The sequence below is a fragment of the Xyrauchen texanus genome, chromosome 9 (genome assembly GCF_025860055.1).
Source record: "Xyrauchen texanus isolate HMW12.3.18 chromosome 9, RBS_HiC_50CHRs, whole genome shotgun sequence".
Classification (NCBI taxonomy): Eukaryota; Metazoa; Chordata; class Actinopteri; order Cypriniformes; family Catostomidae; genus Xyrauchen; species Xyrauchen texanus.
The window spans coordinates 2055462-2083418 of NC_068284.1; the positions used below are offsets into that span (position 1 = coordinate 2055462).

Below are 27957 nucleotides of genomic sequence, written 5' to 3' on the forward strand. Positions count from 1 at the left end.
GAAGCGGATAATTTCTTCACAAACAGCTCATATGACTCAAAATGTTAGAATGCTGCACCTACACTCGATAGTGTGGATAAGATCAACGCACACCACTGCATTGACCGCGTGAAACATGATCTGTCTGTAACAGCCAGGGCTCAGCGGAAGAGAATGCCGGTCCAGCGCTGATTGAGGTATTAAATTCGAAAATAAAATACAGTTTGACATCTTTTTTCTCGCATCTGTGAATTTATTTTTTGATCATTTGCTCTGAGATGAAGCAAATATATTTGTGCGGGAATTTCTCGCACTACAAAAGCTAACCTTGCGGGAATGGCTTAAATTATGCGCAATCCCCGCAATCCCGCACCGAAATTCAAGCCCTGCACTGCAATGAAAATTGCAACCTATGTGGTAGAGCTGGGCGATATGGATCAAAAATCATATCTCTGTATTTTAAGGCTGAATGGCGATACATAATATCTCTGTATTTTCTACGAAGAGGTCAATTTTTCAGTTGTGAGTAAAAGCCACAAGTGAGATGGTACATGAAGCTTGCAACAAACTTTGTTTTAGTGTTGAAGACTTTTTGGTTTGCAAAGGCTTCCCGGCCGGGGTTGCAGCAGCAGCACACAGTTTAACACACTCTTCGTACTGCAGTTTATGTTTGCTCCCTAAAAAAAATCCCACAATGCACTGTAAATCCAGGGAGCATAGTTGCTTCACTATGTTCCTTTACGGAAACGGCCTCGCGTATTTCATCCTTAGATAACAAGCCCAAGTATAAAACTATGAAGTCCAAGCATTATTTTCTCTTAAAAAGAGATGATGTTTGTAATGTCTTACATTCATAATTACCATGAAAGTGAGTATAGCTGTAACAATACTCTGTCAAAATGTCAAATTGATTGATGACGTGTGATTTATGACCCCCCTGTCACCCCTGATTGACAGGTATGTGTGACATGTGGTGGCATGTCCTTCCAGGCTGATGGGGTAGAAGATAGTCCAGACATGTTAAAGAACATGTTTGGACATGATCTTCCTGGGATGTATTGGCCAGTCGTCGGATGTCAATGATTGTATATAGTGTGTTTATGTTAATGATTTTAAGCATGAGCCCTACTTTTCACAGTTTATCCCCCCAATGCGTACATGTGAGTCAGTCACACCGATCAGTATCAAACCAAACAGTTTTGTTAGCGTCAGTGTGGTATAAGTGAATCTTCGTTCTAAAATTACCTTTTTCTGGCAAGTTTGGTTATTTTGAAATGTAAGTGTACTTCAAGAGACTTAACAGTGTTTTATCATCTCGTATTATTATTATTATTAATAACATTTATTTATAAGAGTCACGGCTCTGATGCAATGCTTAAACAGGAACTCTAACACTACAGGTGCTGTGGATGATGTCAACTTTTCTGACATTGTTGAGAAAATTCAATTCCTGAACCGCGCGAGTGGTGCGTATACCTAATTATATACGTTTCATTTCTACGTATAGTGTGTTGTGAATGTGTAGAATGATCATGTTTATAATTTTTACAAGCAGATCCGAATCCGGAGCATAGTTCAACATCAGAGCGTAAACCCCCTATTCATCCATCCTCCCGAACTCTTTTTTTTTTTTTTCTCCACAGTGTTGGTTGTGGATGACTATGGTTACCGAATATAAATGATGTTGGGAGCTGGTGGTGATCAGATTCAATAGTTTGGAGATATGTCAGCTAGGGCTGCACAATGAATACATTTTCTAATTGCAATTACGATTACAGGTGTCACAATTAAATCACAATCGTAATCGTTAAAAGTCGTGATTACAGATGTCCACTTGCATTGTACTGCTTGTTTAAGAGGTCTATTTAGAGCATGTTACGTTGTGAGATCATCCACTGCTGCATGTCTTATGTTTCATATCATGTAACATTCATTTCGTGAATATGTGTGCTGATAAAAATTATTGAACAACTTGCAAAGTGTTGAATCGAATCAATCATTAGTATCGAAATGAAAAGCATCAAGTGTAAGTTATGTCGAACAACTGTTTCTGCACCATCATGCAACACCACAAATGTATTCAACCATCAGAGTGCAATACGAGGAGTGTCTTAGTGTGAAGGACCAAAAAGCACCAAATCATGCGAGAACTTCTACACAGAAACCGATCACGGAATCGTTTTTCAGTGCTTCCCCATACCCGGCACATTCCCAAGGACAAATGGAGATAACTGACGCAATAACCTATTTCATTGCAAAAGACATGGTGCCAATTATTACAGTTTGCAGCGTGGGGTTTTAAAAAGCTCATAAACACATTCAATAAGAGATGTCATCCCCTCCCGCCATAACTTTTCTCAAGTTGCGCTACCTTCACTTTATTCAAAATGCAGAGAAAACCTTGAATCACATCTTCAAAAAAGTGAGCCTAACAGTTCATTACATTGATAACGAATTTCAACTGAAAAGCAGATGCTTGCAAAAGTCCTATTTTCCACAAGATCACACTGCAGATGCGATTGCTCATGGATTGAAAGAGATGCAGGCCGCCTGGGGTTTAAAGGAGGAGCAACAAGTCTGCATCACTACAGACAACGCAGCAAATATAGTGAATGCCATTTCCATTAATAAATGGACCTGACTCCAGTGTTTTGGGCACAGGCTGCACCTATCAATTGGTGAGTAGCCTGCTATTACTTAAGAATATGATATTTATCCAAAAAATGCACACATAATATTATTATGCTATTGCAATACCCTTATGTGCTTGTCTAACAGTGGAGGGTTTTTTAACTCTTGTACAGGGGACACCACCCTCCCGCAAAGTTTTAGATGACTCACTAATCAAAATACCCAATTCAACTCATCAGCTTTTTAGTGTAAAATAATGAGATGTCTAAATCGTTCTGGGAGGGGGCAGGACTGGATTTGAGAAACCATGATATAGGCAGTAATATTGTATTTTACGACAGCAATGTGATGTAAGCAAATAAATTGCAATTATAATGCATTTAGTTATAGAACAGTAGCATGAAACAACTTCAGTTGGAGTGGTGGTGGCGTAGTGGCTAAAGCACAGGTCTGTTAATCAGCAAGGTCGCTGGTTTGAACCCCACAGCCACCACCATTGTGTCCTTGAGCAAGGCACTTAACTCCAGGTTGCTCCAGGGGGATTGTCCCTGTATTAAGGGCTCTTTAAGTCGCTTTGGATAAAAGCGTCTGCCAAATGCATAAATGTAAATGTAACTTCTGTGTAATGTAATGCTGTTATTTGATGAATAAACTATCACTAAACATGTTTTGGCAACTACAATATAAATGTTAATGTAATTTGAAATTTAGTCTGTTTAATTGTAAATAAATGTATAGCTTAGTGAACTGGTTTTTTTTGTATGCGTTTTAAGAAAACGCTTTGAAAGATTGACGGATTGACTGTGCACTGAACATGTGCAAAAATTTAGTGGGGTGCTTCTCCTATAGCTGGAGACGAAGGAGGGAGTTGTCCGAGGCCCAGAAAGAGCTCAAGTTACCTGAACACTAACTCAAGATGGAGTGTCCAACAAGGTGGGGATCAAAACAAGCAATGATTGCCAGGGTGCTGGAACAACAGAATTCCATTTCTTGTTTTCTGTCCACGGACAATAAAGTCAGACACCTTGTCCCCACATGGCAGGATATAGAAGTCCTTGAGGCAGTCAACAACTCCCTTTCTCCTCTTGCTAAATTCACTAATGCTCTTTCAGGAGAGCAAGAACGTGTATCATATGTGAAGCCTGTTCTTCACTTGTTCAACAATACAATCTTGGCAGAGAAGGAGGGAGAATCAGAATTCTCAAAATGCCTCAAGAGGAAGATCCTGGACTACCTGAATAAGAAGTATGATGACCCACAGACAGAAGAGGTACTTGACATGGCTTCTGTTGTTGATCCCAGATTCAAGCGTTGAAGCTGTCAAGATTTGTTTGAAAACTAAAATGGCATCAATATCTACAGTCATGAAGGTAATTATAATTTTAGGTTGGGCGTGCAATGTAGGCTAATATAATTTTGTTTGGGCCATTTTCAGTATTAATTTAACATAGACAGGCATCCCTGAAGTGGTAGTAGTATATGACATAATCTTTTATGAGTTAAACTAAATTTTTGCTTTTGGTTTATTAAAAGCCTCATCCATCTGTGACTGTGAGTGAGGAAGCAGATGTCCAAAATGCACCAGCACTAAAAAAATACCAAAAAAAACATTGGGTAGTTTCTTTAAAGTGGATGAGGACCACAGACCAGCATCACCTTCTAACTCCAGTCTGCAAGACTTGGCCATAACTGCTTAGCTACAGTCTTATTTTCTCTCTGCTGCTGTTGATAGTGAGGAGGAACCTTTGGGCAATTCACAACACTATACAAGTTGGCACAAAAATATTTGTGCATTCCTGCCACGAGTTCTCCCACAGAAAAGAGTATTTAGCACTGGAGGAAACATTGTGACTTGTTTGTGTGCATCCGTAAAGCCTGAAAGTGTGGACAGGCTTGTTTTCATGGCAAAACCATTGGAACCTAGTATTGTTCATTCCTGAAAACTTGAAGCGTTTTTATGGCTTGTGTTCTAGGCCAAAAGACTTGAAGCAAACTCTGTGGTTTTTTTTCTTCTTTCTTTCCACCACGTTATCTTACGAGATTTTCCATCGTTTTCATTTTAGGTAACATTATTATACCATGCACAATTTTACTGTTGAATTGTATTTATTTAAAAGAAGAAACCTAACCAATGTGTAGTTGACCGGAGGCTTAATGCTATAGAAAAGAAATAAAATAAACTTTTATTGCTTTTCTATAGCATTAAGCCTCAAAGGTCAACTACACATTGGTTAGGTTTCTTCTTTTAAATAAATACAATTCAAGGAACTGTGTTATCAGCTTGCTTTGTATTCTGTATTTGCTTCAAAAGTGGTATAAAGAAATTCAAAACATCATTAAATGTAAATTGTAATAATTGTAATTAATAATCACAATTACAATTACAAAGGGAATAATCAACAATTATAACAACAGTCATAATCGTGCAGCCCTAACGTCAGCGTATAAATACAGGCTTAGCAGCCTACACTATATTTTTGCATGATATTTTGTCCGAAATGGTGTCGTTTTCCAGACTGTTGGCTGGAGATGATGGGTTAATTAACATAACATTGAGAGGTCCTAGTCTAACCACTGATGTTAACACTGTCTTGTCACCTAGCAATGATTAATGTGTGGATGTCTTCACAAATCAGATTGAAAAGATAAGGCAACTTAACTCTGATGTGCGGGTTGATGATAGTTTTGATCTAAATGTGACTATAGCAAGGAGTAAACAAGGGGGTGTATCGAAAGATACGTGATGTTGCCAATAACGAAGTGATAACCAGAACATTTCTTGGCCTGGCAAAAGTGGTACAAACTTGCAAAGTTGACACATAGTATTTTTTCACCACTGTCAGCTTTATGACAAATCAGCTTAGTACGCGTTAGTACGACCACCAAATAGAGCATTGTGTGGTTTCAATCTTTCAGGATGTGTGTAAGTGGCGATAAATGCCATTACATAAACATCAGTCTGTTTAGCAGTGTGCCAAGCACACTCCCACATCACTTCTACCTCCAACAACTATGCACGCTCTAAAATTTCAACCATGTCATCAAACTGTCTTCCGAGTGTGCCGTAGGGCAGTTTAGATAACAGTGTAAATGGTTAGGATTATAAAAACATTCATGCCCATGAAACATACAGCCTTTGAATTCGAGAGCCTTTTTTGCACCGTCCTTCTCATAATAACCATCGAGACGGTATTTTCCAATCACCATCTTGCCAAGGTTTAATGCATACTGAATGTCTACACTGTGTGTTGTTTTAACATATTCAAGCCATTCAATGGAAATGTTTGAGTGTCTTGTTCTGACTGGTGTACACATTGTTCTGGGTCAGAGCTAGGGTGTCTTTTGGTAGGAAGTGGGTTTTATACACTGCCATACAACATGCTGCTAAAGTGGTGTATCTAAACGGATCAAGTTTGGTACTAGGGCTGAAACGAGTAGTCGACAAAAATGTTCATTGTCTAAATTATCTTTTATGTTGCAAGTAAATGCATCTTGTTTTAAGGATTTTTTTTTTATGGAAAACAATACAAAAACACTTGATAACACAAGGATTTTTTGCAGTGAATTTCTTTACTGAATTAAACTTAATAAAAAGTATTTTTTCCCTTTAATTCAGTGATTGTCATTTATAGGTATTTTTAAAATATGATTTTGTCCTCTTTTTTTGTTAGTAAGCACGTTTAATACAACCTTTTAAGTCAGGCACAAGCTGAATAATCGGTTAAGAGCTAATGATTCATAGTTGCAATAATCACCAAATTGTTGAATAATCATTCTAATAATCGTAAGATTAATTTATTATCAAAATAATCATTAGTTGCAGCCCTATTTGGTACACTGTATGAATACATCGCGGTACTCCCTTTCCCCCCCCCCCTTTACGAGTGTTGGTGGCGTAGTGGCTAAAGCACAGGGCTGTTAATCTGGGCTGTTAATCAGAAGGTCGTTGGTTCAAACCCCACGGCCACCACCATCGTGCCCTTGGTCAAGGCACTTAACTCCAGGTTGCTGCGGGGGAATTGTCCCTGTAATAACTGCACTGCAAGTCGCTTTGGATAAAAGCGTCTGCCAAATGCATAAATGTAATAATCTTTTGAGAAGCAGAGTGGAATTAAATGGATTATTTAAAAAAAACTTCTAATTAAATCACAATTGCAACCGGTGGGTTTAAATGCTTAAGAATGGGCACAGACATGAAATTACACAACCGAAACAAGAGCAAATATTACTTGTACACAAAGCACAGAAAGAAAATACAGTCTAGAAATGAGAAACATACCAGGTGTGTTATGAGGAAGATATGAAGTAAATTATTTAAATAGTCATCTTTACCCTAAACTGATAATAATATCCATCGCGACTTTGCTTCTTTTTATTTCAAATGTTATTAGCATGTCGAATTATTGTTTACGTTTTCAAACATACAAGCATTGCGGCGTCTCTGCAGCACGGAGAGAGATGAATACGAGAAAATATGGCATATCATAACTTACAACAGGTGATCTTCATTCAAACGAGGCTGAACACAGCTTTATGTGATATGTATATCGTGAAATATTCCTCAAAGAGTGCCATGAACTTGTGGCAATTAGCATCTCTGACAACTACTTCTTCTTTGGATTTATGGCGGTTGGCAAACTAGCTTTTGGTGCATTTGCGCCACCTACTGGGATGGAGTGTAGCGTTGATGAAGAATGTGAGGGGGACAAAACCATGAAGACTGCTGTTACATTGGCACATTCCTTTTGCACCCTTCACATTTTCTCACATTTCTTACACAATATAAGTTTTATTTTGTACACAGTTAGCTGTGTAAACTGAAGTTAGCTGATGGTATCCAGTGACCACTTGTATATATATAAAAAGAAAAGTATAATAAAAAATAAAAGACGCCATGTCTTTATTGCAAGCAATATTATTCTCATATTGACGTCACACATCATTGCCAGAGAAATGTTGGCAAGCAGTTTTTCATCAGTCTCTTTCCATGTTGCTAAATTAGGTTAAACAAATCCAGCAGCACTCTTTTCAGTGCACAATCCCCACTGACGATATGATGATACAAATCATATCTGTACGTAGAACATCTCTAACACCAGGGCTTACAGCCCTTAGTCTTTAGTAGTTAGCAGACTGAGCTGTTTTCTTAACTGAGAACCATAAAGATGATGAAAACAGGTCTACTTTAGTGTTTTGAGATAAATTATTAGGGAAACTGCACCAGACAGCAAGTTGCCAATGTAGTGTAATTGAATGTTTTTTTAATCTAATTAATTTAAAATAACCTAGATGTTCAGAAATAATAGTTTAAAATAAGAAAACTGCAAAATACAACTGCAAAATGCAGATACAAATAATTTTGTCTATCTAGAAATTATTAACCCAAACTTTTTACAGTGGCGTACCCCTCCAAACATTCAACATCCATTCACGTACCCCCTCTCTAAAACATAGATAACATTCACAAAAGGTATTTTGAAAATATGTATAACACAATTATCTTCGTAAAACAACTCCCTTATATTAAACATGTTATATTTGTACGTAACAGTATATTAATCAAATACATATTGAATAAATGGCTTACTGATTGAGATGGGAATGCTAGATATGATATAACTGCATAACTTGAAAACTCCCCCGTCATTGTGTCATTGTATGCAATATTAGCGTTCAGTTCTGTGCCTGGAATTATGCATCATTGCATCTACAGCATTGCCTATGGGAATTATGAAGAAGGTGGCAAAGTAGGGTTTTTGATTAACAGTATTTTGTAGTTGGCCAAACATTTTATACATAAATGTAGATTGTTTAAATTCCCGTTTGTAGTTTTCAAGGATTATCTGGTTCAATACTTAAAAGCCCTGTCAAAAATGAAAAACAAAAAAGCTGTGATTTTGATAGCTACAATTGAAGACTATAATTTGTTATAAAAATTGTATTTATTTTTTAGTACCCTGGTGACTTCATGTCATGTTGTAATTTGTATTTATTTTATTATTATAATTATTATTATTATTTTTTTTGCCGCTAAAGATAGGTTTATTTCATTGCATATTGATCTGACATTTATGTTTCTACACTAGAGGGCAACAAAATTGTTTTTGCCAGTGAGAAATTCATGATCTGGGTTTGTAGTTATTTTAGACTGTGATGAAATTTAAAGGAAGGTAAAGAATTTAATTTGCGTACCCCCATTGTCACCTCACGTACCCCAGTTTGCAAAACACTCTAGAAATTATTGAATTTATCTAGAAAGAACTCATTGTACATGTATCAATTTGTGTGTATAATCATCAACCCCTCCAAACCATATCACTCGGAATAGTTCCATCCATCCATCGTCAACCGCTTGTCCTGTGTACAGGGTCGCGGGGGGCTGGAGCCTATCCCAGCTAACATTGGGCGAAAGGCAGGGGACACCCTGGACAGGTCGCCAGTCCATCGCAGACTCGGAATAGTTACTAAGTAGAATTATTTTAAAGTGCTATTTAATTCTTGATGAGGGATGGTGAGGCATAAAGTGGCTAACACCCTGTAATTAGATGTGCATAATTATTAGGTAGCTTTCTTCAGGTATAATGGGCCAAAACTCTCTTGAAATTTCCATCCTATTGAGGTGTGACCACAATACAATAAAATACTTTATTAATAATAGTCATGAGAGCTGCAAACATGTGCTGAGAAGAATAAGTGCAAATTAACTACAAAAGATATAAATGTGAAACCACCAGGAGCCCTTTAGCTTCCAGCATCACACATTTTAGAGCTGTAACGTAGTCTCCAAAAGTACAAGGTGCCTGGTTTTCAGAATCTTAGATAAGGGGAGAAGGGCTAAAATACGTCCTTGAATTAATACGATTTACAAGTTGAAGCATCAAGATTGGGACAGCAAATACCAGAAGAATTATTTTTTTATGGTTTTATGGACAGATGAGACGAGAGTGGCTCTTGATGGATCAGATGTGTGGAAACATATCTCGATCACCAATGCACATATGAGAGGAGAGGTAATGAGGTTGCTTGTTGGACCTTTCTGAGTTTACCTAATGGCAAGATGGCGCCAGTGTGTGTGGCTGGCAATCTGTTACATTAAATGCAAATTATCTTAAGGAGACAGTGGTACGAAAAGTGTTGTATGCAAGTTTCACTAGGATCAGAATAGTATTCAAGACAGACTTAAGTGCAACACATTTTTTTTGTGACTGGTTGGTGCTCATGGACTGTGCTATATTTTGGATTTTGTTTAGTCACAACATAATTCCCACAGTTCCATTTATGTTAATCCATAGTTTTTATGACTTTACTATTATTCTAAAATGTGAAAAAATTATAATAAATAATGAGTAAGTGTTTCAAAACTTTTGACCAGTAGTGTAGTTGCCGCTTTAATGTATCCCTTTTGCAAAATCCTGAATTCCGACTATTGACAAAGACCAAAACCAATGTCTAGATGGATACCAACTGGTCCTCGGGATCCTCTGTGGGTGTGGCTTGGGAGGCACTTAAAGCAGTTCTTAGGGGCTGTATCATACAATATGCCTCATTCACCAAAACATCCAAAGCACAAGAACTCATGGAACTGGAAGGGAATATTAAAAGTGCTGAGGCAGATCTGAAGTGCCGAATGTCATCTAATGGCCTCAGAGAATTGACCCGATTGAAATACAGTTGTAATACTATGTTATTGTGGAAGGTGGAGTTTTGGCTATTCAGGGTAAGACAGTCATACATTGAGTCAGAAGATAAGGCAGGAAAACTTCTGGCTAGATATATAAAACAGAGAGAGTCTTTTTCTACAATTCCCTCAGTGAAATCTGCTGGTGGTGAAATATTTACCTCGGCCATTGATATCAATAACGCTTTTAAAGATTTTTATCTTGGTCTCTATAGTTCCATATCTTCATCTATTGATGAGGATATTAGAAACTTTGTGGAACCATTAGAACTTCCTAAACTGACAGCAGAGCAAAACAATTTTCTTGATTCTGAGATAAACTTGGAGGAGCTTGGCGAGGTTATAAAGGCCTTGCCTCTACAGGCAAGTCTCTGGGGCAAGATGGATTTGCTGCTTAATTTTTTAGATCTTATGCTACAGAACTGGCTCCACATTTGTTAGAAGTTTATACCGAATCATTAAAGAATGGAAAGCTTCCGCCAACCATGATGCAAGCCCGGATCAGTCTGATTCTTACAAAGGGACAAAGATCCAGAGTGTAAGATTTACCGTCCAATTTCCCTGATCCAGCTAGACGTTAAAATATTGTCAAAAATTTTGGCTAACCAATTAAGTAAAGTTATGACATCTCTTACACATATAGATCAGGTGGGGTTTATTTGGGGCTGTAGCTCTTCTGATAACATTAGGTGTTTCATCAATATCATGTGGTCAGTGGCGAATGATCAGATTCTGAATCGCTGCCATCTCACTTGACGCTGAAACAAAAAGGGCGATTGATATGTTAGAATGGGATCATCTTTTAAGATTTTGGAAATGTAATTTATTGGTTGGATTAAGTTACTTTATAGACACCCGGTAGCGGCGGTGGATTAATTTCAGATTATTTTACTCTAGATAGGGGCACCCGGCAGGGTTGCCCTCTTTCCCCATTATTGTTCTGGCTTGCCCTGGAGTCATTAGCAGCCACAATAAGAAATGAGGATGATTTTCCAGGGGTGGCAGTGGGAGGTGGCTTTTGCTTTACGCCAATATTCCACCAGCTCCAAGCGAGGCAAGACAGCAATGAACCGTCATGTGACTGCCCAGAGTATCACGGGACAATTCGTTTTAAAATTAGCAACAGCAATAGCAGTATCATTTGTTCACGCAACTTTCGAATTGTAAAAAGTAATGGCCGTACGCAAAACCACGCTGTGGTCAATAAACAAGTTGCAAACGTTCCTCTCGTTAGTGACGAACAAAACGATGCGAAACGGAAAAGTCTTTCAGGGAGTGTCTCAGCTGTTGTCCGCACACGGCTACCACCGGACCGGACCTACCAACAGTGTAGGGAAAAGTAAAAAAAAAAAAAAAAAAAACTTAAAAGTGACTACAATTTTAGCCCTATAAATCAATTAAACAATTTAACCATTTTATATTATGACTTCACAACAAATAAGAAATGTTCTTAAAAATATCCCTTTCATGACACAGTGCTCTGTTTGTGGAATTTACATTCTATATGTTTTCAAATAAATATAGTTGTGTAAATGTTTGTAATAATCTATAGCTGATTGCAGCTGATTTCTCTAGGTCAAACGGTCATTGGGATTAATGGAATTATATTATTTCAAACATGTTTATAGATAATAATAAGACACATTTCATAGATATTAAACCATTTATAAGGAAAAAATACACAATTTACAATAAATAACAATGGAAATATAACAATAACTAACACAAATGTCATAACAATAACAATTTTTAATTAAAATTTGCTTATTTTATTTAGAAATCAGTAATTAACTCAGTAATGCTTCAGTGTGTGGTACTCCTCAAAATATGGGGCAACACACAAGGGAGGGTTGCATGGCACACATGTGAATTTCGTGAGTCTCTGTCCTGCGAGTGCTGGATAGGCAGACCTGGGAAGCTGTCTGAGGGACTTCGGAGGGGAAATGCCTAGCTGTCAGACGCAGTGGAGTGTCCAATGTAGCGCGGCCTGCTTTGGAGGTGTACTGTGCTCTTCCAGCAGTCCTCTCATCAGGTTCAACCTGAATTCCAGGGATGTGATGACTTTTCCTATTGATAGCAGAGCACATGTGTAGGAAGTGAGGAGGAGTGTGGAATATGACAGAATGGTCATTATTGTTTTTTGTTCATTTTAGTTTAAGTTTAAATGCAGTTTACATAAATAAAAAAAATATTAAAACGATTAAAATAAACTATTTATTTGTTTATTTATATGTATATTATATGTTGTTCTTAATCTGATATGCAAATTTCTCACCCGTAAATTGGTGGTGGACAATGTGGCTATTCATTACTGCAGTGTCAAGGAGGTGAAAGAAGACTTTGGTGACTTTGATGAAACCATTTGGTGTTTTTTCTGGTACAATCAAAAAAGCCTTTCATCATGTCAGCCTTGTCCACTGCCCCAATGTTTTTGTTATATTCCAGCACACAGAGAAGCTTCATCTTCCTTTCTTTGGTGATGGTCAACCTTTCCAGTGGCTGACATGGTGGATGGATGGACCGTGGTAAGAAGGTGAACATCCCTCTTGTCATGCCATTTCACTGCTAGTTGTGTTCCATTTTCTTTACATTCAACCTGGTCCTTTGTCATTTTGCAGGTAAATGTTGGCATTCCCTTCCTGTTGGCTCATCAGTCCCACAAGCTTCTGTGTTCAGAGACAGGATGTGACCCTTTTTCAAGTATGGGGCCAGTAATGTCATGACAACGGACCCAGAGATTCCAAGGCCTTCATAGTGCTGGATGTCGGTGGTGGATCCTGTGTATATGATAATGTTCTGCATGTAACCAGTAAGCACATCATATAACACAAAAGGTTTACCCCAAATCTGTGGCGTTTAGTTGGTATGAACTGGCGAAATGCCAGCCTACCCTTGAATTTCATCAACGACTCATCGACACACAGATGCCTGTAGGGCACAAAGATGTTACGAAAGGATGACGTGAAAGCAGTGAAAATGTTTCCGATTTTTTGCAGGGGGTCGTTGATGTTTGCCATCGCATTGTTGGAGAAGTGTAGGCAGCGGTGGAGCAGAACGAAGCGGTCCTGGGAAAACAAAGTCCCGAAAAATGGTGTCAGGAGCATGGGATTTGTACTCCAATAATCACAAATTTAGTTTTTTTCACAATTCCCATTAGGAGCACTGCCACCAGGAATGTGTACATTTCGTGAGCATTTGTTGAAACCCACTTTGCAATCTTGCCTTTCATTTCAGGTGGTGTTTTCTCCTGCAGCTCTGAGGGATAGCGGTGTGTTTCCTCAACAATTTTCTCAATTAGCTCCTCAGTAAGGAACATCTTAAAACACTGGACTTCATTGGGTGATTCTGGAGGGTTTTGCATGCTGCACGTCCGGTCATCAAAGGCAACCCCAGGTCCAGGAGGGGTAACATTACTGGTAGAACTCCAGCAAGAAGAGCTTACCTCCTCCACCTCCCTTGGTGTTGTGTGTACAGGTGTAGGAGCAGTGGCTGAGGAATCTTCATCCTCAGCATCAAGGGCTTGGAGGTTGGGGGGCATCTCCTCATCTGTGTCACTTCCCTCATTGTCAGAATTTCCCTCCTCCTCATCAGAATTAAAAAATATTTCTCTGGTCTCCTCATCTGTAATATGTTTTCTTTTTAAAGACATAGTTTTCTGTGGCAATTGTGTAAATAAAACTGTAAATTAACTCAAGTGTGTGTGTGTGTGAAATATATGACGAGCTCCAATACGAGTCTGAGGTAAAAGTGACGTGCCGTGATGCCACTTGTCACTGGGGGGAAGGGAAGACTAGTGATAGGCTATGTTCATAGCCATTAAGTTTTAAAATTGCAGTGCAGGCCTGTCTGAAAAAATATATGTTTTGAAATGTGATTGTTTTTCTCGCTGTTGTCATAGACATGAGTGTGTAGATATGCGCTGGAAAATTGTATTCCAATACTTCTGTTTATTTGAATAAAATAAAAATTAAAAGAGTTGTTTTAGACATAAATGACAAGCATTTCATCAGTCACTCTTTCTATAGCAGTGGCAGCTATACAGCAATGCGAAAGCAGATTTGGTGAGTTTATCATCTAGTTTGCTGCTGTTATACACAGTGTGTGGATTTGGACAGTAAACTTATATGGTAAGTATTTTGTGTTTGTATGAATGCATACAGTGTAAAATAAAATGTTTCAAGTGATTTGAAAAGACTGTTCTAGCAGCTGTTTTAGACATTATGTGCTTAGCCAGTCTCTATGTTGCAACTAAACAGTGCGGCAGCTGATATGGTGAGTTTCAGTTAGTTTTGCATGGTTATACATTGTGTAAATTTGTAGTCTTGTGTTAGTTTTAATGCCTGTAACAAACATGTGGTTGAAAAGATTGTTCAAGCAGCTTTTTTAGGCATGCAAATGGCATTGCTTAGCCAATCCCTTCTGTAGCAGCAGCAGCAGCAGCAGCTAAACAGCGGGAATGCAGATTTAAATAAAAAAATTTGTCAGTTGTTGACGTCAGACACGAACGTTTTAATCCAACCGGTTTGATGGTACTCCCCAGGGAACACTCTGGAATGATCAAACCAGTGTGATGGTACGTGCGAAAGGATTAAAATGAATTGAATTCCTAAATTCTACTGCCTGCTACAATCTCTCCTTATAGATGTCTCCCTCTATTATTTCAAGCAATTTGATAGCATAATGAAGTCTTTCATTTGGAATGGTAAACATCCCAGATTACATTTCAGTAAATTGAATAAACCGATTGACAAAGGTGGGCTAGGCCTACCCAAGATTGTTTTATTATTATGCATTTGGCCTCAGACATTTGGCTCATTGGCCGCTTCCATCTGAGAGAGGGTCCCTCCCTGGTTTTGTATCGAACAGGAAGTTCTTGCCCCTATTTCACCAATGCAAAGCCTTTCAATCAAACTAATCATTGAAGTTAAGTTACAGTTAAGTTCCCGTTATCTCTTTAAATTATATCAAGAGATTATGAGAGAAAGATTTAATCTTGGTATTGGAGGAGGGCTTGTGGGCTAGGATTCTAAAAAACGTCAAGTCTGCATCTAGAGATGCAAGGGTGCATCTTATGCAATTTAAGATTTTACATAGTTTCTATTGGACCCCCTCTAGATTGCATAGGCTTGGTATGAAAGACACACCCATCAGCTGGCGATCCCAATCAGAAGATGGAGACACAAACTTTTTTTGTGTTGTGATAAGATCCCAGAATTTTTCTCAGAAGGTTCAGTTTGCCCCAGACTCTGTATTTTAGGTGATGGACGGTCATTAATATAGGGGATAAACGCATACAAATTGTGTACTAACCAGTGTTATGATTGGCAGACAGATTGTTCTAATTGGATGGAAGTCGGCTGGAGCGCCCTCATTTCAAGAGTGGTTTACAGAGATGGGGAGGGTGGTGGCATTCTAGGAAATGCCATGTAGAGTCTGGGGAGTTTAGATTCATTTGATAGGAAATGGGGCAGCTATTTGGCCTTCTTGGAGGGCTCTCGGGGAGGGGCATTGGAGAGAGAAGTACAGTTTTAAATGTGTCTGATTATTCTATATATATTTTTTGTGTGTATACTCATGTGTGACCACAGGGATGTTTGTTGAGGGTCAGGGTGGGGTTGGGATTGGGAGGGGTAATAGTGGGGGTTAAATGTTGATTCTGTGTATATATACTTTTCTTTTCTTTGTTAATTGTATGAATCAATATAAACTGTTAATCAGAAAAGTCACCAACAACTAAAGCTCAATCTACATTAACTACTAGATCTGATAGAAAATCCACCAAGGAACCCAGAATAAGGCCCGGGTGATCTATACATTGTAGCAAGAACAAAAGATGACTTTTTTATTTATATCTTAAGCATTATTAATTCAAAATACTTCAACTTATATCCTATCCTCTGAGTAATACCAAAAACTTCTTCTAACAATAACCTGGGGGAGTAGATTCATTTAAACGAATATATTCATCTTGTTTAAGCCAGGTTTCAGTCAAACAGAGCGAATGTGTGTGTTTAATTGACCTAACAACACATAGAAGAGCCAATTGCTTAACAATGTCTTTACTAAGATGGTGTTTCACAAATGTTTTCCACCATGCAAGAAATATCCTTTTGTCTAAAGGGCGTGAGCACTATTATGTCTGCCTGGGCCAACTGCGGGCAGGAAAACTGTGTAAGCATGGTCCCCGAAATTTCTTACTCAGGCGTTTGAAAATTTCCAGCTGAAATGGCCCACTCCGGTTTTGCCTGAGCATTCTCGGTTGGATAAACTGTTCTTTAAGAGCAGGTGCAACTCTTTATCCCGACTCACAGTACAGTTCTTATATATATATATATATATATATATATATATATATATATATATATATATATATATATATATATATATATATATATTATGTTACAGCCTTATTCCAAAATGGATTAAATTCATTATTTTACTCAAAATTCTACAAACAATACCCCATAATGACAACGTGAAAGATGTTTGTGCGAAATCTTTGCAAATTTTTTACAAATAAAAAACTAAACAAATCACACGTACATAAGGATTCACAGCCTTTGCTTGATACTTTGTTGAAGTACCTTTGGCACTGTAACCTGGACACACACACACAAGATGAGACAGTCACAATGTAAGTAAAAAAACTGCTTTTATTGAAACAATAAAAGCAGGCAACAGTACAAACGGGCAAATCCAGTGAAGAGTTGTCGAGGGAAGCGTAGGGTCAAAAGCCGGGGAATCAAAGAGAGTAAAGGGGGCAAATCCGGGAGAGTAGTCGAGGGGAGCGAGGGTCAAAGCCGGGGTAAACAGGATCGAGAGGCGGGTAACTAACAAAGGGAGTAGACAGGGGTACTAGGGGAACGAGGAGCTGGCAAGCTAAGGGGGTAATCAAGAGGAGTTCAAGGGGAGGGCAAAACTAGATGAGACTAGTGGGGGGCAAAGATACGGGAAACTAAACACAATAACCAACAACCATGAGACGAAAGGGTAGTGATATATATAGGGGGAGTGCAGGTGTAAACCATGACAGGTGATGAGACGAGTGCAGGTGAAACTAATGTGCAGGAGTGCAGATGTCGCGAGTGCAGGTGGTCATAATGTTCTGGGGGATTGGAAACGCGTGAGAAACTCGAGGAAGGGAGATTGCCTACGAGCATGTGAGCGAGTAGGAGCAAAGTGGGCGTGAGGGCTCGAGCGAGCAAAAAGAGCGTGCAAGCTCGAGGGGGCGGAACGAGCGTGGGAGCTCGAGGGAGTGGAACGAGGGTGGGAGCTCGAGGGGGCGGAGCAAGGGAGCGGGGTTCGTGACAGTACTCCCCCCTCTAAAACGGATGGCTCCTGACGGCCGCGCTCGGTTGCGAGGAAGTGGTGCTGGACGAACCCAACAAACAAAAAACCCTGAACAGACAAACCACAAAACACACAAACAAAATTGAGGGCAGTCCAGGGGGCACAGAGGGAAATGAGACAGTCCATGGGGTCAATGGGCAGTATCAAGGCAAGGTCTGGGGGAACATAGCGGACAGGCGGGTGGTCGGGAGATCTAGGGGGCAGCCGTAGGGCAGAGACTGGGTCAGGGGGTCTGGAAGGCGACTGGAGGACAGGGACTGGGTCCGGGGGTCTGGAAGGTGACCACCGGACAGGAACAGGGTCAGGAGGCCAGGGAAGAGGCCACAGGACAGGGAGAGTGTCAGGGGGCCACCGGACAGGGTCAGGGGGCCAGGGAAGAGCCGTGAAAGGCGGTGCCGTCAGAGGCGGCACTGTAGGCGGCTCTGGAGGTGGGGTTCTGGAAGGCTCTGGAGGTGGAGCCGAAGGAGGCTTTAGGGGCGAAGGCCTGAAAGGCTCTGGAGGTGGAGCCAATGACGGTGGTGCCGTGGGAGGCTCTAGAGGCGGAGGCCTGGAAGGCTCTGTAGTCTCGGGGGGTAGAGCCGTAGGAGGCCCGAGAGGCGGAGCCATAGAAAGCTCTGGAGTCTTTGGGAGCAGAGCCGTGAGGGGCTCGGGAGGTGGAGCCGTGGGAGGCTCGGGAGGCGGAGCCGTAGGAGGCTCGGGAGGCGGAGCCGTAGGAAGCTGTGGAATCTCTGGGAGTAGAGCCATGAGAGGCTCGGGGAAAAAGGTCGTGGAAGACTCGAGAGGCTCTAGAGGTGGGGCCCTGGAAGGCTCGAGGGGGGAGCCATGAAAGACTCAAGAGACGGAGCCCCGAGAGGCTTGGGAGGAGGAGGAGCCCTGGAAGACTCAAGAGACGAAGCCCTGAGAGGCTTGGAAGGGGGTGGAGCCCTGAGAGAGAGCTCGAGAGGAGGAGCAGAGCACTGAGGAGGCTTGAGGGGTGGAGCCATGAAAGACTCGAGGGAGCCTGAGAGCCCTGAGGAGGCTCGAGGGGGAGGAGGAGCCCTGAAAGACTCGAGAGAGGAGGAAGCCCTGAGACTGAGGGAAGCTCTGAGAGGAGAGGGAGGAGCCCTGAGAGACTCGAGAGGCAAAGCCATGAGAGGCTTGAGGGGTGGAGCCCTGAAAGACTCGAGAGGAGAAGCCCTGAGAGGCTTGGGAGGGGGAGCCCTGAAAGACTCGAGAGGAGAAGCCCTGAGAGGCTCGAGAGGAGGAGCCTTGAAAGACTCGGGAGGAGAAGCCCTGAGAGGCTTGAGAGGCGGAGCTCTGGGAGGCTCGAGGGACTTGAAAGGCAGAACCCTGGGGGGCTTGGGAGGTAGAGCTCTGGGAGGCTCAAGAGGAGGAGCCTTAGGAGGCTCGAGAGGAAGAGCCCTGGGAGGCTTGAGAGGAGCCCTGGGAGGCTTGGGAGGAGGAGCCTTGGGAGACTCGAGAGGCGGAGGCCGCGAGGGCTCTGAGGGGTGAGCAGAGGCTGGCAGAGCCGTGGAAGACTCTGGGGGCGGAGCAGAACCCGGCAGAGCCGTGGAAGACTCTGGGGGCGGAGCAGAACCCGGCAGAGCCGTGGAAGACTCTGGGGGCGGAGCAGAACCCGGCAGAGCCGTGGAAGACTCTGAGGGAACCTCTGCGGTCTTGAGCACAAGACGAGACTGGGGAGAAGGGGCCCTCTTCCTTCTCTTGCATCCTCGGCCAACAGGGGACGTGGCCATGGGGATGGTCGAGGCTACAGGCGCTGGCTCGCCGACCGTGGCGGGCATGGGCGCTGGCTCGTTGGCCGTGGTGGGCATGGGTGCTGGCTCGTTGGCCGTGGCGGGCATGGGCGCTGGCTCATTGGCCGTGGCAGGCATGGGCGTTGACTCGCTGGCCGTGCCAGGCTTCGAGACTGGGGCCGTGACAGGCTTCGGGACTGGGGCCGTGACAGGCCTCGGGACTGGGGCCGTGTCAGGCTTCGGGACTGGGGCCGTGTCAGGCTTCGGGGCTAGGGCCGTGTAAGGCTTCGGGGCTAGGGCCGTGTAAGGCTTCGGGGCTAGGGCCGTGTAAGGCTTCGGGGCTAGGGCCGTGTCAGGCTTCGGGGCTAGGGCCATGGTAGGCTTCAAGACGGGGGCCGTGGTATGGAATGCTGGTTCAGTTTCTGCCTCCCCCACAGTAAACGAGGAACCAGCGTACAGTAGGGCAAAGTCAATAAACTGAGCCAGGTTGAGAAAGCAGCGACCACCAGGCATGAATGATGAGGCTGGCTCATTCAGTCCAAATTGAAAAATGTCTTTCAGAGCCACCTCATCAAAATTCACCTGGTTGGCCAGGGCACAAAAATCAACCACATAAACCTCCAAGGGTTGACTCCCCTGACGCAACCCCAAGAGTCGGACCGCTGGCTCCTTAATGTCGAGGGCGGGGTTATGAGTTACACAACCGCTGCCTCGCATAAAACCCCTTGGTCAGCGTCCGAAGAGCCAAAAAACCTCTCCGGGGTGGTGAGCTCACGGCGCTCAAATATGCATGGGAAGCATAAACGGGCTCAGGGGCAGACACAGGTGACGCAGGGTGACAAAAATCAAAAATCGCACGTACCTGCTGGCCCTGGGCTGTGAGCGTGCGATCATGCTTCCACACCGTAGCTCCTCGCGCTGAATGTGACGTGTTCCGCTCTGAGCCACGCGAATCCTCAGCGCGACGCATTGTGACTGTCTTCGGTGTGGTTGGTTATTCTGTAACCCGGACACACACACACAAGATGAGACAGTCACAATGTAAGTAAAAAAACTGCTTTTATTGAAACAATAAAAGCAGGCAACAGTACAAACGGGCAAATCCAGTGAAGAGTTGTCGAGGGAAGCGTAGGGTCAAAAGCCAGGGAATCAAAGAGAGTAAAGGGGCAAATCCGGGAGAGTAGTCGAGGGGAGCGAGGGTCAAAGCCGGGGTAAACAGGATCGAGAGGCGGGTAACTAACAAAGGGAGTAGACAGGGGTACTAGGGGAACGAGGATCTGGCAAGCTAAGGGGGTAATCAAGAGGAGTTCAAGGGGAGGGCAAAACTAGACCAGACTAGCGGGGGGCAAAGATGTGGGAAACTAAACACAATAACCAACAACCGTGAGACGAAAGGGTGGTGATATATATAGGGGCGAGTGCAGGTGTAAACCATGACAGGTGATGAGACGAGTGCAGGTGAAACTAATGTGCAGGAGTGCAGATGACGCGAGTGCAGGTGGTCATAATGTTCTGGGGGATTGGAAACGCGTGAGAAACTCGAGGAAGGGAGATTGCCTACGAGCATGTGAGCGAGTAGGAGCAAAGTGGGCGTCAGGGCTCGAGCGAGCAAAGAGCGTGCAAACTCGAGGGGGCGGAACGAGCGTGGGAGCTCGAGGGGGCGGAACGAGCGTGGAAGCTCGAGGGGGCGGAGCGAGGGAGCGGGGTTCGTGACAGGCACCAATTACAGCCTCAAGTCTTTTTGTGTATGATGCACCAAGCTTGGCACACCTATTTTTGGGAAGTTTCTCCCATTCTTCTTTGCAGGACCTCTCAAACTCCATTAGGTTGGATGGGAGCGTTGGTGCACAGCCATTTTCAGATCTCCTCAGAGATGTTCTCTCGGGTTCAAGTCTGGGCTCTGGCTGGGCCACTCAAGAACATTCACAGAGTTGTCCCGTAGCCACTCCTTTGTTATCTTGGCTGTGTGCTTAGGGTCATTGTCCCTAAGATGAAGATGAACCTTCGCCCCAATCCAGAGTGCTCTGGAGCAGGTTTTCATCAAGGATGTCTCTGAACATTGCTGCATTCATCTTTCCCTCGATCCTGACTAGTCTCCCAGTTCCTGCCGCTGAAAAACATCCCCACAGCATGATGCTGCCTCCACCATGCTTCACCGTAGTGATGGTATTGGCCAGGTGATGATCAGTGCCTGGTTTCCTCCAGACATATCGCTTGACATTCAAGCCAAAGAGTTCAATATTTGTTTAATCAGACCAGAGAATTTTGTTTCTCATGGTCTGAGAGTCCTTCGGGTGCCTTTTGGCAAACTCCAGGCAGGCTGTCATGTGCCTTTTACTGAGGAGTGCCTTCCTTCTGGCCACTCTACCATACAGGCCTGATTGGTGGAGTGCTGCAGAGATGGTTGTTCTTCTGGAAGTTTCTCCTCTCTCCACAGAGAAATGCTGGAGCTCTGTCAGATTGACCATTGGGTTCTTGGTCACCTCCCTGACTAAGGACCTTCTCCCCCGATTGCTCATTTTGGCTGGGCAGCCAGCTCTAGGAAGAGTCCTGGTGGTTCCAAACTTCTTCCATTTACAGATGATGGAGGCCACTGTGCTCATTGGGACCTTCAATGCTGCAGAAATCTTTCTGTACCCTTCCTCAGATCTGTGCCTCGATACAATCCTGTCTTGGAGGTCCACATACAATTCCTTGGACTTCATGGCTTGGTTTGTGCTCTGACATGCACTGTTAACTGTGGGACCTTATATAGACAGGTGTGTGACTTTCCAAATCATGTCCAATCTACTGAATTTACCACAGGTGGACTCCAATCAAGTTGTAGAAACATCTCAAGGATGATCAGTGGAAACAGGATGCACCTGTGCTCAATTTTGAGTTGTATAGCAAAGGCTGTGAATGCTTATGTACATGTGAATTTTTATTTTTTCATTTTTTTTATTTTTATAAATTTGCCAAGATTTCAAACAAACTTCATTATAGGGTATTGTTTGTAGAATTGTGAGTAAAATAATGAATTGAATCCATAACAAATCCATAACAAAATGTGGAAAAAGTGAAGCGCTGTGAATAATTTCCAGACGCACTGTGTGTGTGTGTGTGTGTGTGTGTATATATATATATATATATATATATATATATATATATATATATATATATATATATACCTGTATATATATATATAAATGTATAGCTTTTTTGGTTTACCATGTTGGTCAAAATTTAATATTTTTTTTTGTCTTTATATAGGCCTTGGTTTATAATAATTCCACCTGTATGCGTTTTCACTTTTTAGTGGCAATTGTTATTGTTCACATCACTGTTATAGCTGCATTGATTGGTTATGACGCATTTTACATTTGTCTGAACTTCAAGCAGTTCATGTTGGTTCTAAATTTTGTCCAATTTGAGATAGTTCCACCTCTGCATCACTGTAATGTATGCCATTAAAGTATTGTGAGAGCAATTCGAGTGTAGCCGTCTGGCTCAGCCCGTGTAGTTGGTTGAAAGCATCTCCCAAAATAAAGAGTGTGGGGCAAAACGAAACCTGAGTGCCCAAGACGTCACATAAAAAATTCTGAACTCTTAACCAAAATCCTTGGATCTTAACGCACCACCAAACAACATGGGTTAAATTTATTTATTTATTTTACATTTGGCAGACGCTTTTATCCAAAGCAACTTACAGTGCACTTATTACAGGGACAATCCCCCCAGAGCAATCTGGAGTTAAGTGCCTTGCTCAAGGACACAATGGTGGTGGCTGTGAGGCTAGAACCAATGTCCTTCTGATTACCAGATTACCAGTTATGTGCTTAGACCACTACACCACCACCACTCATCTCCATCCTCCGATTGGCATAAAGTAGGTGTATCTTTACGACCAAGCCTATACAGTCTAGAGGGAGGTCCACTAAAATCTATGTAAAATCTTGACCTGAATAAGGCAAACACTTGCATCTTTAGATACAGACTTGCTATTTTCTTAGAATCCTAGCTCACATTCCCTCCTCCAATACCAAGTTTAAATCTTTCTCCCATAATCTCTTCAGAGAGGTTGAAGCTCCGTCCCCCAGACTCAGAATTAGCAAGGAATAATAAACTGATACCTCATGACCTTTTCCAAAATCAGTAATCTCCTCTCCCAAATCATCTGCGCTTTAGCGGGGTGTGTGCTACTCCCAACAGTAGAGCATGTGGTGCAGCTGTAAATACCTATAAAAGGAGATCTGGGAATCCCAAAGCAATGACCTAAATTCTCAAAAGATCTGAACACTCCACTCTCATACAGGTCGCCGAGTGTAGTAACCCAATTCACTCTGACCAGCAGAAAAGGGACTTGTTGATACATAATTTGGGGTTCAGCCATTTGCTTGAGGCAACATTTAAATAAATGTCCAAATTAAATACTCTGGCCACTCTTGTCCAAATCATGAGAAATAATGAGGTGTGACTTAACTTCTCTGGTTAGTTTGATAGAAAGGCTTTGTAATGGCAAAATAGGGGAAAGGAGTTCCTGTTCAATAGAAAAGAAGGGAGGGGCTCTTTCAGGTGGAAGCGACCAATGAGTCAAATGCCTGAGACAAACGCATAATAATAAAACTAAATCTTGAGTAGGTCTAGCCGACCTTTGTCAATTGGTCTATGTAATTTGTTGAAATGTAGTCTGGGACATTTAGACTTTGCTATGCTATCAAATTGCTTAAAATAAGAGAGGGGGAAATCTATAGGGAGTGACTGTAGCAGTTAGTTGAATTTTGGAATGCAGTTCATTTTAATAACATCCAATCATCAATAAATGTAATGAAACCCATCTCTCCACATCACTCGAAAAACTTTTATAGGGTCAAAATGAACTCTTAACCAAATCAGACAAATTTGTTGGGAATAAAATACCAAAATACTTAATGCCCTGATTGGGCCACTGGAAGGCGCCCGGCCTGAAGGCAGTTACTGGGCAGTAAGCTGTCAGAGCCAAAGCTACGGATTTAGACCAATTGACTTTGTATCCTGAGAACTTGGAAAAGTAATTAATAATTCTGTGGCGGCAAGGCATAGATCTAGTAGGGTCAGAGTCAAAAAATAAAATATAATCTGCGTAATGCAGAAGCTTATGCTCCTCACCTCCCAACACCACCCCTTGAAAATCCTCCTCCTTTCTATCGTGGCTGCTAATGGTTCCAGGGCAAGACAGAATAATGGGGAAAGAGGGCATGGTTCCTCACCTCAATCCGGGTGGCTGAGGATAAGTCTGAGACAGTCAAACCGCACATCTTATCACATGGCTCACTGTGCATGACACTGTGGAGACTCACAGCATGTGGAGGCTCATGCTACTCTCCGCGATCCAAGCACAACTTACCACAGACCCCATTGAGAACAAGAACCACTTAATCACGACCACAAGGAAGTTACCCCATGTGACTCTACCCTCCCTAGCAACTGGGCCAATTCGTTGCTTAGGAGACCTGACCGGAGTCACTCAGCAAACTCTGGATTCGAACTTGCGACTCCAGTGGTGGTATTCAGCGTCAATATTCGCTGAGCTACCCAGGCCCCCATAGCTTATTTCTTAAACAACCATGTCGGAAGATATATCCTGTGGTCATGCAGAAGATGTTACTGTGTTTCATAAGGGGCAAATGATTGGCCTGCATAAAGCAAAGAAAAGGAAATTGTTGAAATCACTGGAATTAGGTTAAGAACTGTCCAACGCATTATTAAAACATGGATGGATAGTGGTTAACCAAAAACAAAAGCCTGAACGATCATGATCGGAGATCACTAAAAGGCTAGGTAAAGTCACATCATAAAAAATGTACAGTAGAACTCAAGACTATATTTAATATTGAAAGCAAGAGCATTTCCATTGGCAAAATAGCTGTGAAGCCACAAGAAAGCCACATGTTAGTAAGGCTAATTGGGGAAAAAAACAACAATTTGGGAAAATGAGTCCGGATTTACCCTATTTCAAAGCAATGGACACATTGGCGGACCTCCGCTTTTAATTCTTCTAACACGGAGGAGCGTAAACAAGCCAGTTATGCCCTCCGTAACACTATCAGTACAGCCAAACGCCAGTACAGGCACAAGCTTGAAGGTCAGTTCAACACCACTGACTCTAGAAGTAAGTGGCAGGGAATTAACACAATCACGGACTACAAACGGAATAAAGTCTCCGCCATGAACACCGCTGCATCTCTCCCGGACGAACTTAATACATTTTATGCTCGTTTTGAGGACAATAACACCGCCCTCACGGAGAGAGTATTCGCGGCTGACGCTACAGAGGTTGGTTCACTCTCTGTCTCTGTTGTGGATGTAACCCGATCCTTCCGACGGGTGAACATCCGTAAAGCCGCGGGTCCAGATGGCATTCCGGGCCGTGTCATCAGAGCGTGCGCGAATCAACTGGCTGGTGTTTTTACGGACATTTTCAATCTGTCCCTCTCCCTGTCTGTAGTCCCCACATGCTTCAAAACATCAACCATTGTGCCTGTTCCGAAGCAAGCCAAAATCACTTGCTTAAATGACTGGCGTCCTGTTGCTCTGACCCCCATCATCAGCAAATGCTTCGAGAGGTTAATCAGAGATTACATCTGCTCTGTTCTGCCCCCCTCTTTGGACCCATTGCAGTTTGCCTACCGCAACAACCGCTCCACCGATGATGCCATTTCATCTACAATACACACTGCTCTCTCCCATCTGGAAAAAAGGAACACATATGTGAGAATGCTGTTTGTAGACTACAGCTCAGCATTCAACACCATAGTGCCCTCCAAGCTTGATGAGAAACTCCGGGCTCTGGGCTTAAACAGCTCACTGTGCAGCTGGATCCTGGATTTCCTGTCAGGCAGACGTCAGGTGGTTAGAATGGGCAGCAACATCTCCTCATCACTGACCCTCAACACTGGAGCCCCGCAGGGCTGTGTTCTCAGCCCACTCCTGTATTCCCCGTACACACATGACTGTGTGGCAACACATAGCTCCAATGCCATCATTAAGTTTGCTGACGATACGACGGTGGTAGGTCTGATCACTGACAATGATGAAAGAGCCTACAGAGAGGAGGTGCACACTCTGACACGCTGCTGTCAAGAGCACAACCTCTCCCTCAACGTCAGTAAAACCAAGGAGCTTGTTGTGGACTTCAGGAAGAAAGACGGAGAACACAGCCCCATCACCATCAATGGAGCACCGGTGGAGAGAGTCAGCAGCTTCAAGTTCCTCGGTGTCCACATTACTGAGGAACTCACATGGTCCGTCCACACTGAGGCCGTTGTAAAGAAGGCTCACCAGCGCCTCTTCTTCCTGAGACGGCTGACGATGTTTGGAATGAACTACCACATCCTCACACGGTTCTACACCAGCACTGTAGAGAGCATCCTCACTGGCTGCATCACCGCCTGGTACGGCATTAGCACCGCACACAACTGCAAAGCCCTGCAAAGGGTGGTGCGAACTGCCAGGAACATCATCGGAGGTGAGCTTCCCTCCCTCCAGGACATATACACTAGGCGGTGTGTGAAAAAAGCTCGGAGGATCATCAGAGACTCCAGCCACCCGAGTCATGGTCTGTTCTCACTGCTACCATCAGGCAGGCGGTGTTCACACTGCTACCATCAGGCAGGCGGTATCGCAGCATCAGGACCCGCACCAGCCGACTACATGATAGCTTTTTCCCCCAAGCAATCAGACTGTTGAACACTTGATCTATCAGGATCAATAATTAGCACTGCACTTTATTAATCTATAATCTCACACTGGACTGTCAACATATTCTCCTCAATATACTACTTCATATACATATATATATACACTCACCTAAAGGATTATTAGGAACACCTGTTCAATTTCTCATTAATGCAATTATCTAATCAACCAATCACATGGCAGTTGCTTCAATGCATTTAGGGGTGTGGTCCTGGTCAAGACAATCTCCTGAACTCCAAACTGAATGTCAGAATGGGAAAGAAAGATGATTTAAGCTATTTTGAGCGTGGCATGGTTGTTGGTGCCAGACGGGCCGGTCTGAGTATTTCATAATCTGCTCAGTTACTGGGATTTTCACACACAACCATTTCTAGGGTTTACAAAGAATGGTGTGAAAAGGGAAAAACATCCAGTATGCGGCAGTCCTGTGGGCGAAAATGCCTTGTTGATGCTAGAGGTCAGAGGAGAATGGGCCAACTGATTCAAGCTCATAGAAGAGCAACTTTGCCTGAAATAACCACTCGTTACAACCGAGGTATGCAGCAAAGCATTTGTGAAGCCACAACATGCACAACCTTGAGGCGGATGGGCTACAACAGCAGAAGACCCCACCGGGTACCACTCATCTCCACTACAAATAGGAAAAAGAGGCTACAATTTGCAAGAGCTCACCAAAATTGGACAGTTGAAGACTGGAAAAATGTTGCCTAGTCTGATGAGTCTCGATTTCTGTTGAGACATTCAGATGGTAGAGTCAGAATTTGGCGTAAACAGAATGAGATCATGGATCCATCATGCCTTGTTACCACTGTGCAGGCTGGTGGTGGTGGTGTAATGGTGTGGGGGATGTTTTCTTGGCACACTTTAGGC

General features: G+C 42.8%; 1 protein-coding gene across 2 annotated transcripts in view; it reads right to left on the reverse strand.

Moving 5' to 3' along the window:
• Positions 1-27957, reverse strand: part of LOC127648804 (gastrula zinc finger protein XlCGF8.2DB-like) — a 399553-nt gene that overhangs the window by 5332 nt on the left and 366264 nt on the right. Inside the window, exon 1 of one of the 2 annotated variants that reach the window (XM_052133567.1) lies at positions 7104-7229. The exons of the other annotated variant lie outside the window; for it this stretch is intronic. The gene's annotated coding sequence lies outside the window, so the exon portion shown is untranslated. Of the gene's footprint in view, positions 1-7103; positions 7230-27957 lie in introns of those variants that run through there. 2 annotated transcript variants of the gene reach the window in all.